Raw genomic sequence first — 9,497 nt, 5'->3', positions numbered from 1 at the left:
CCGAAAATAATTTAGAGAAAAAATAAATTCAAGTAAACAAAAATACGACAACTTAAATGAGCAGTGACCAAGTGATCATTTTACTCAGCAGCTGGTGAAAAATTTTTGATTTGTGAGTTCATTATTATTTGACAGACAACTTGTTCGCCATTATTTATATGCAATATTTGAGAAGATAAATTGTGCATATTGTCATCCTAAAGGTACAAGGAATTTCTCTCTTCTTCACTCCATCCCTCAAATATTTTATTCCACTTATTTTTTTGCCTTTCTTCTTTGATATTTTTTAACAAAGTGCAGTGGGATAACTTTTTTAGGCCAATTATTAGATTGGTTGGTGCAAAAGTTATTGCACCAACCTAATAGATCTGAGTTCAATTCCATGTGAGATATTTATTAAATGTTTGACCCTGAGAAAATTTTTTAATTTCTCAAATTTCCTCATCTATACAATGGGGATGCTTACAAATGCTACTTTCAAATAAGTTTGTTGAGACAGTTAAATGAACAAATACAACATTAAGATGCTCAACAAGTGCTGGGTTCCTTCCGGACTTAAGGCTTCAAACAAGGCATGAAAAAGCTACAGAGATTTTTAGGGAATGCTTGCTATTTTTAAACAACTAAGTCTAATAACAGACTATATTCAAATAATTAACTTTTGTTATTTTCAAATACAATTATTGCCATCAAAATATGAAGGCTGCTCTTCAATCGTGTCGGCCCCTTTTGGCATTGGGTTCTTTCTTGCCGTTGGGTTTTTTTTTTTTTTTTTTTTTTTTGCCTGTACCCTAGAACAGAGACCATTGTTCTTAACTGACAAGTCCATGCTACCCTTGTCAATATTCACCAGCCTAATACATATTCCCTTGAGTATATGTTCTTGTTAATTCAGAAATGTGGGAAGTTTAAAGGAATTAACTAAACAGTAATATTCATAAAGATATAGATTGTGATTTTTAAATTTATTGTTGGGAAATAACGGGTATTTCAATAAATTTGGGCTGAAAAACCAAATGTCTCCTTTGTTCTCAACACTCTATTAGAAGGTGACCATGTGTTTTCTTGGTCAATCCTCCAAAATGCACTGATATTGAAATAGAAAGACCAACTTACACAGAGAAAACTGAGGTTCAGAGATATTTACATTGTGTGTGTGTTACTTTTTTTCTTATTTGTATTAACAAACACAGGGACAGAGATGTTTATTGATTTACCAACATTTCATATATACTAAAAGACTGAGTTGGTGTTTATTTCATATGTACATATGATCCCAAAATTCCTGTGCTATCTACTTTACCATCATCTCTTCCTACATGAAACTGAGTTTATCACAAGATTTTAAAATGTATTAATAATGCATTAGTAACATTTTTTATGAGCTTCTGTCAGAGAATAATGATAATGGGTTGGGCATCTCCACTTAAAAGATGAAGTAATTGTGCTCACTTCAGCAGCACATATACTAAAATTGGAACGATACAGAGAAGATTAGCATGGCCTCTGCACATGGATGACATCCAAATTCGTGAAGCATTCCATATTTTTTTAAGAAAATGTGGAACATATACACCATGGAATACTATGCAGTCATAAAAAAGGATGAGTTCGTGTCCTTTGTAGGGACATCGATGCAGCTGGAAACCAGCATTCTCAGCAAACTATCACAAGAACAGAAAACCAAACACCGCATGTTCTCTCTCACTCATAGGTGGGAATTGAACACTGAGATCACTTGGACACGGGAAGGGGAATATCACACACCGGGGTCCATTGTGGGGAGCGGGGATGGGGGAGCCATGGCATTGAGAGTTATACCTGATGTAAATGACAAGTTGATGGGTGCTGACGAGTTGATGGGTGCAGCACACCAACATGGCACATGTATCCATATGTAACAAACATGCACATTGTGCACATGTACCCTAGAACTTAAAGTATAATTTTTAAAAAGATGAAGTAATTATAATAAAGAACATCTATAATAATCATCATCATTATCATCAATATTCTCAGCTTCTGTACAGTTCCTACAGCTTATACAAATTTTACACATTTTTTCAGAAATATTAAAACCAGACCCTGTTCTTAAAAGTTTGCCCTGTGTCACATGACTATTCTCTGTGATTCTGAAAGCCCTCCATAAGAAGTTTGTTATCCCCTAAAAAGTGTTGGCATTGTTGAAAAGGAAGGTACCTAGGCTGGACATCATTTGAGTTTTCTTTGAAACTAAAGAAGTAACTTTCTCTGAATGGTCCTCCTCAGTTTCACGCCCCTCTGACAGTCCAGTGACATGAGCTGCAGGGCAGCCCATGTGTTTCAATAAAGGCTGATCATAAGTAAGTTTGAAAATGGCAGCAGATATTGGTACCATTTACTTCCTCAACATTGGATTGGATAAAGTACTTCGCCAGCAAATTCATTTTATAATTTTATTTCTTTTCATACTTACGGATTTCAATGGAACGATGAAATATTAATTCTGGAAAATGTTTATGAAATGGATCTGCCTTGCCTAACCATTTTGCAGATGAAGAATCTCAGATACAAGAATTGACTTTCCCAACAAAAAGGCAAGATTAAGTCAAGATTAATGGAAAAGTCAAAATTCAGAATAAAGTTTCCTTCCTTCCTCCCTCCTTGCATTTCTTCTGCAATAATTAGTTGAGTACCTGTCAAATCAATGTAGGATTAAAGGCAAGAAACTCATTCTTTTCCTACATATTTGCACGTTTGGGAGGTGCTGGGGAGTAGGGAGATGTGTGTCCCACTGTCCTTGTTACTAAAGATACAAAAGGTGACCCTCTAAGAATTAACCGTCTATTGGGAAAACAAAATCGTAAATACATAATCTCACTCTCTCACTCACACACATACACACACACGCCAGTGGTAGTATCGTGATATTTTCAAGATGGAGTATTGCATGTGAGCCAAACCAGCTTGTCTGTGCTGTTTCTTAGTCTACAGCTTCTTTCTCTCTCCAGTTTGCTTCTTATCACCTTGTCAATTGCATACCTCCTAAGAGACCAGAGCAGATGACATTGTAACCTAGAGCAGACCTTAGGGATCAGGTGCCTTAGCTGGGACTCTGATACTTTTCCTTCCATTAACCCTGACTGAGTACTAACGACAGAACATTTTGGTTTTCAATTCCCTAAGCACCTCTTGAGTTCAGCTTGCCTCAAGTACAACCATACATCAGAATTACATTTCTTCCAGTTTCAGTGCCCTATGTTCTGGTGATTTCTAGGGGATTTCTGTTTCAATAACCAGACCCTACTCTTCAAAGCCACCATTAAAATATTCAGAAAGTTCTGTTTTTAAAGTCAATGAAAGATATTAGACAGAAATGGTTTTCCACTTCAGAAGAAGCTAGTCTGGAAACTGAATTGTAAATAGTACAACTGGTGAGTACAGAACATGTGTTTAAGGGAAAGTTAATTTACCCATATCATTCAACATTTATAGCTGATATGGGCCACTGACATACATTTTGTATTTCGCAAATGGTTCAGGGGGGAGATTATTTAAAAGTTTGACCATCACATTCTTTCCTCCTCAAAATAAAAAACTCATAATACCGAAAAGTAGATTATTTAAAAGTTTGACCAACACGTTCTTTCCTCAACAAAATAGCAAACTCATAATACTGAAAAATATACAGAGAAACATTTTAGAATGAGCAGGTATATACAAGGTTAAATTAGCCATTGCTCAATATTTTTAAAGAAAGTAATGGACATGGTGGGACAATAATGACCAATCACAAAACTCATTAAATATAAACAAAATATAATATATATTTATATCACATAATACATACTATCTGAAGCAATCCTCACATTCTGACTACTGTGCACACTTGGACCATTTATTTCTGTGAAGAATTAGATTCCATAAGGTTTCCATCATTGACATTTTAAGTAATATATAAGCTCTAGTTTCTGAAATGTTCAACATATGAAAAGGCTTATGCCACATCTAATGATATCCTCTTATACCCAAAAATAAAGTTTTCTGGCTTAAATTATAAAAACGCTTTTATTTCTAGGCAGAAGAGAAACAAACAGAAAAACATATATTGTATTTCTAATTATAATGTGCTTTTTCCATGTACTAATCTTTTCAAAATATTCTTCAATGAGACTAATTATCATTGAAATGGTTGGACATTTTAGAAGAGTTGTGTTAGGTAATATGTAAAAAACCCCTCAATAAGTATTTCTTCTGAATCATTTAATCATTTATTCAGTACATATATATCTAGCAACTGTTCTATTCCATTCACTAAGAAACTGCTAAGAATGCCAAGGTAAGACATCCTCTCTTTGGAGCTAATGATTGTAAAGGAGAGACAGGCATATGAACAAATAATTAAACGTTGTTACCTGAATAAAAATATTGGGACAGACAAACTAACATGAGATTACAAAAGAAAAAAACAAATGGCTCTGATTTGGTAGGGGAGTCTTGGAAGGTTGATGGAAGAGGAGACTAAACAGGAGCATTTCAGGGGCATGATGTAGGGGAGGACATGGAGAGGCAGATGCAATGTGGGGAGACGGGGATTGCAATAGATTTAATGATCCACAAGGTGCCTAATTATGAGTGAAAGGGGAAGTAGAAGTGGAGGAGTGAAGGGATAAAGCTAATACCATTTCTACTTTTACATACCAGTCAGTACCTACTGTATATCTGCAGGTCTTCAGGGAAAACAACCATCCTTAAAAATTAAACTGTTACTACTTATGGTACCCATGATTGCCACTGCCCAACTGGAAAACATTTCCAGATTTTCCTTTTCCTTATCTTCATTACAATTTTTCTCCTCCTGTCATTCCCCTCTCCGAACAGAAGCCCCCACATCCGTTCCACAGTACTTGGTATGCAGATGGAAGGTTGAATGATGAAAAATTATTCAAACAGCATACCACAAGCTAGCTATTTCAAGCGTATCTATTGACTGAAGAGATTTGCATTATGAACTAAGTCACTGCAACAAGACAATGGTAAATAGCAGCCAAAACAAAGAAATATATCATTTAAATAAAGGAAAAGAGCTAAAACAACATGTATCCATTTCTCCTCAGTTGAAATTTACCCTAAAGGAACTAATATGAAAATATTACTTTCATTGTTTAAAGGAAATCCAGTGGAATGAAATGCTAATTTTGTATCTCCAGTAGTGAATTGGATGAATGAGAAATGCATTCAACTGCAATATATCTAGTTTTTGCTGTATACACATTGTAAAGTCCTACAGATATAAAAATTAATGCCGGGCATGGTGGCTCACGCCTGTAATCTCAGCACTTTGGGAGGCCAAAGCAGGTGGATCACGAGGTCAAGAATTCAAGACCAGTCTGGCTAACATGGTGAAACCCCATCTCTACTAAGAATACAAAAATAAGCCAGGCATGGTGGCACGTGCCTGTAATCCCAGCTACTCAAGAGGTTGAGGCAAGATAATTGCTTAAACCTGGGAGGCGGAGGTTGCAGTGAGCTGAGATGGCGCCACTGCACTCCAGCCTGGGTGACAGAGCAAGACTCCGACTGTAAAAAAAAAAAAAAATTAACAAGACATAGTCATTGCACTCAAGGATGTAACAGTTGATTAAGGGAGAAGGACACAAACAAGTAGCTGCAATGAAAATTGGTAACACGTACAAAGGATGGCTACACAAAGTATCATGGGAGAATGGAAGAGAAAGAAATGGTCCTACTGTGTTCAATTGATATTTGGAGGATAGCTAACAATAAAAACTTAAAAGGTGATATTCAAACCAGAAGATTAGTAAGTAGAAATATTGATGGAAGCACTGCAGATGACCTGGGAGACAGAGTGGCCTTTCAGAAAGAAAATAACGTAGAAAGTCTCAAGAACAGAAAATAACATGATCATAGCAATTATTCTATACAGAGAAGGAAAAGAGTATCAGTGGGGTCTAATGGAAAGAAATTGGGTTATAGTAGTCCAGTAATCAGAGTTTAAGCTGAAAAAACTGAATGGAACCAGTTTTTAAAGAGCCTGCTTGCCACACTATGAAAACTGCATCCTATCAGGTAGCTAAGGAGAATGCTTTAAATTATCAGACATGCTCTTGAAGAAGAGAAAAGTCAGGGCAGACTGAGATGAAGGGATTTTAGTTAGGAAACACCTGGGAAGATCCTATTTAGTAATTCTGGTGGAAGATGATGTAACCCAAATCAGGATTTATATTGACTAGGGTAATTTTTTTATCATTTAATTAAAAGATAACTATAGAACATTTAATAATGATATGGTGCTACTAGCCTAAAGCACTTTAAACATAGAAACAGTAAGGAACTCTGTGAGAATAGAGATCTTGCTTTCAGGAATTGCAGAAATTCCACTATACCCTCAAGGCCTTGAATATTGCCTGGCAAATTACAGGCATTTAATAGTATCTGGTAAATAAGTCAAGGGAGGGAGGGAGGGAGCGAGGGAGGGAGGGAGGGATGAAATTTTATTTGGCTTCTGATTTATATCAGGTTTGCTAGGAACGAGACTTTAAGGTGGAGATTCAAGTGCAGGAGGTGTATTAGAAAGCAGTTAGAGGAACGAGGATCAGACAGAGGGAGAAGATAACCCATAGAGAAGCCCCAGCCAACTCTAGGGGGATCTCTGCATGACTCCTCTAGAGCTATACTGTTTCTTTTGTATCCTAATCAACTAGTCATTGGATAAGGGCCACCCATTTGATTAAAGGAAATTTCTAGAGAGAGGCTCAGCTCTGAGCTGTTAGCAGCCAACCCTCTCAGAAGCTGGAGAAATACATGCCTCATGTTTAATGGGAAAGTGCATTTCATGGTTCCTGGCACATTGCAAGCATTCACTAAATGATTAAATATCGGCATTATTAAGATCTTGAATTACAAGTGGGATTTCCTATTTTCTCCAAATTAGTCTCCAGTAAGTTATTTCTGGAAAGTAAACTTTCTAAGTTTCAATTATCTGCAGTTCAAAGTTTTGAGGGGTTAGGGACTCAGACTTTCCTCTATACAGTCAAATACAGAATATCTTCTAAAGAGTGAACAAGAAATAAGCATAAATTAATGGTAACAGAGAAAGGGTTAATTCCCTGGGTAAGCATGGCCGTCCTCTTCAAGTATGGCCAGGGAGCAAGAAGACGTATGTCTGCACTGCCAGTCTGACTTTGGAGCTAAAGAACACTGACCGGAACTGTGAGTTCAGAAAAGTTGCTTCATCTCTCAGAACCTAAGTTTCTTCACTGATGGTAAGACCTTCCTCAGAAGATTGACTTGAAGAGTTTATGACAGAGCATCCCCAAGTTAATAGAAAAGCAAACTGTCATGGAGCACTGAATATTTAAGGGTTTCAAATTCCAAATGACTGCTTCCTTTATTTGTTCTTTGTCTCTGTTTAGTTTCCAAGAGACCTGGTCCCAGTTCCAGTACTCAACTACTCTTCCCACTGAGTTATATGGGATTATACCCCTAGTGGTTCAAAATCAAACAAAATATCATGAAATCTCTTTACCTTGTAATAAAGAGGAAGGGTTTTTCAATTCAACAAAAAATATATAAATATTGTATACATTTATTACCTAGAGTGAAATAATGTGCCGTTTTATTGGTGTTGCCATGTTAACTTTCTTGGATCCTAACTTTGTGCACCGTCACAAAGTCGTACTAATATTAGCGCAGCGTCTAAGAGCAGAAGTTACAGCATCAGACAACCGACATTCAAAACCAAGCTCTGCCACATTGCTAGCTATGTGATGAATTATTTAAGACCCTTAGGCCTCAGTTACTTTTTTTTGGCAAAACATGCATGAATCATAGAATCTAAATCACAAGATCATGTGATGAAGAAATAAGATACTGCATGTAAAGTCCTCAGTGCAGTGCCTAGTGCTGAATAACTCTTCTTAATAACAGCAGCCATCATTTTTTGACCACTGTATGAGTCTGTTACAGCTGCCATACAGAATAACACAAATTGGGTGGCTTAAACAACAGAAATTCACTGTCTCACAGTTCTGAAGGCTACGAGTCCAAGATCCAGGTGTCAGTAGGTTTGGATTCTCCTGAGGCCTCTCTCCTTGGCTTGCAGATGGCTGCCCTCTCACTGGGTCCTCACATGGACTTTCCTCCTTTTGTACACATCTGTACTAGAAGCAGGACCCACCCTACCTGCCTCATTTTAAGTTAATTGCCTCTGTAAAGATGATTTTTTTTTTTTTTTTGCCCATAACTAAAACTTTATTGAAAATCTGACATCAAAATAGGAGACCACTGTTGTATACCTTACAAAACCAAATGTAATTACATTATCTTGGTAGATTAATTCGAATTACAGAACTTAACCTTCTGTGAGGCTGGCCTTTCCTCCTGTAGGCTGGCACAACACTGTTAAACAACCTACTCCAAGAACCACTCTCTGAGCATGGTTGAAAACCATGGTAATCTTGTAGCAACCTGGACATTTTACACGCATATAGTAAGAATGTGGACTTCGCACTAGCCGTTTCTTTTTAAGATTTTTCTTTTCCAAGGACAGAGGTAGTAAATCCCTAGCCAAAGTCACCCTTTCACAAGTCCAGCCCTTCTAGACTCTCAGTCAACACTGCCAGCAAGCTGTACGCGATGTGCGCTCGGCATCCGCTATTTCCAACTGTGGTTACATTCTGAGATACTATGGGTTGGGACTTCAACATACGGATTTTGTGGGGGACACAGTTCAACCCATAACAACCACTCACCATTTGTTATCTATTATGTGTCAAGTGTAATGCCAGAGCCACTTTCTTCTGAATGTATCCCAAGTGTGTTCTTGACATTACCGCATACACTGTTTTACCCTTTAACTCAACTCCTGCTCAACAAGCAGCTTGCCTTGTTGTTATTTTTCAACACAGAAATAGGCTTTTTCTCTAATAATCTTATGTAAAAAATGTATATTCATTGTAAAATGCTCAGACAATATAAACATCTGTAAAGATAAAAGGGAGCCTATGTATAACCCCAATACAAAGAATAACTGCTGTTCTGATATTTGTAGATGGACAGGTATTTTTTCTTTTTCTTTTCTTACATACAGAAACTTATTGTTTCTCAAAGGTGGAATTATACTCTACGTCTGCCCATATTTTACGTTTAAAATATTTTAGACATCATTTATGCCAAAAAGTATAAATCTACATCACAAATTTAATACTAAATAATATTTTATAGTAACTGTTTTCCAGCATTACATTGCTGACAACTTTTTGCTATTAAAAAAAAAGCAGTTCAATGAACATCCCTGTTGAAGCATCTTTGCCCTGATCATTTCTTTCATATACTTTTCAACATAAAAGCATTAAAAAAAACTTAGATTGGTTGATACGTATTTCAAGATTGCCCTCCAGAAAGATGTTCCAATTATAGTCCTTTTAAGTGCTAACCGGTTAATATAATTGCCAGGAAACACGCTGATTTTGCATCAACCCTCTTCTACCCCCTGC

The 9,497-nt window shown here is 36.7% G+C and overlaps 1 non-coding gene across 1 annotated transcript; it reads left to right on the top strand.

Annotated features, from left to right (window-relative positions):
• The first annotated feature begins 1,444 nt into the window (after positions 1–1,444).
• On the top strand, positions 1,445–1,551 carry LOC117088802. Its single transcript, XR_004439334.1, has one exon. It is a non-coding gene; the product is annotated as a U6 spliceosomal RNA (small nuclear RNA).
• The last annotated feature ends 7,946 nt before the right edge of the window (positions 1,552–9,497 follow it).

This window comes from Trachypithecus francoisi, unplaced genomic scaffold (assembly GCF_009764315.1).
Source record: "Trachypithecus francoisi isolate TF-2019V2 unplaced genomic scaffold, Tfra_2.0 Lachesis_group10, whole genome shotgun sequence".
Lineage (NCBI taxonomy): Eukaryota > Metazoa > Chordata > Mammalia > Primates > Cercopithecidae > Trachypithecus > Trachypithecus francoisi.
This window is presented reverse-complemented; position numbering and strand designations above follow the sequence as displayed.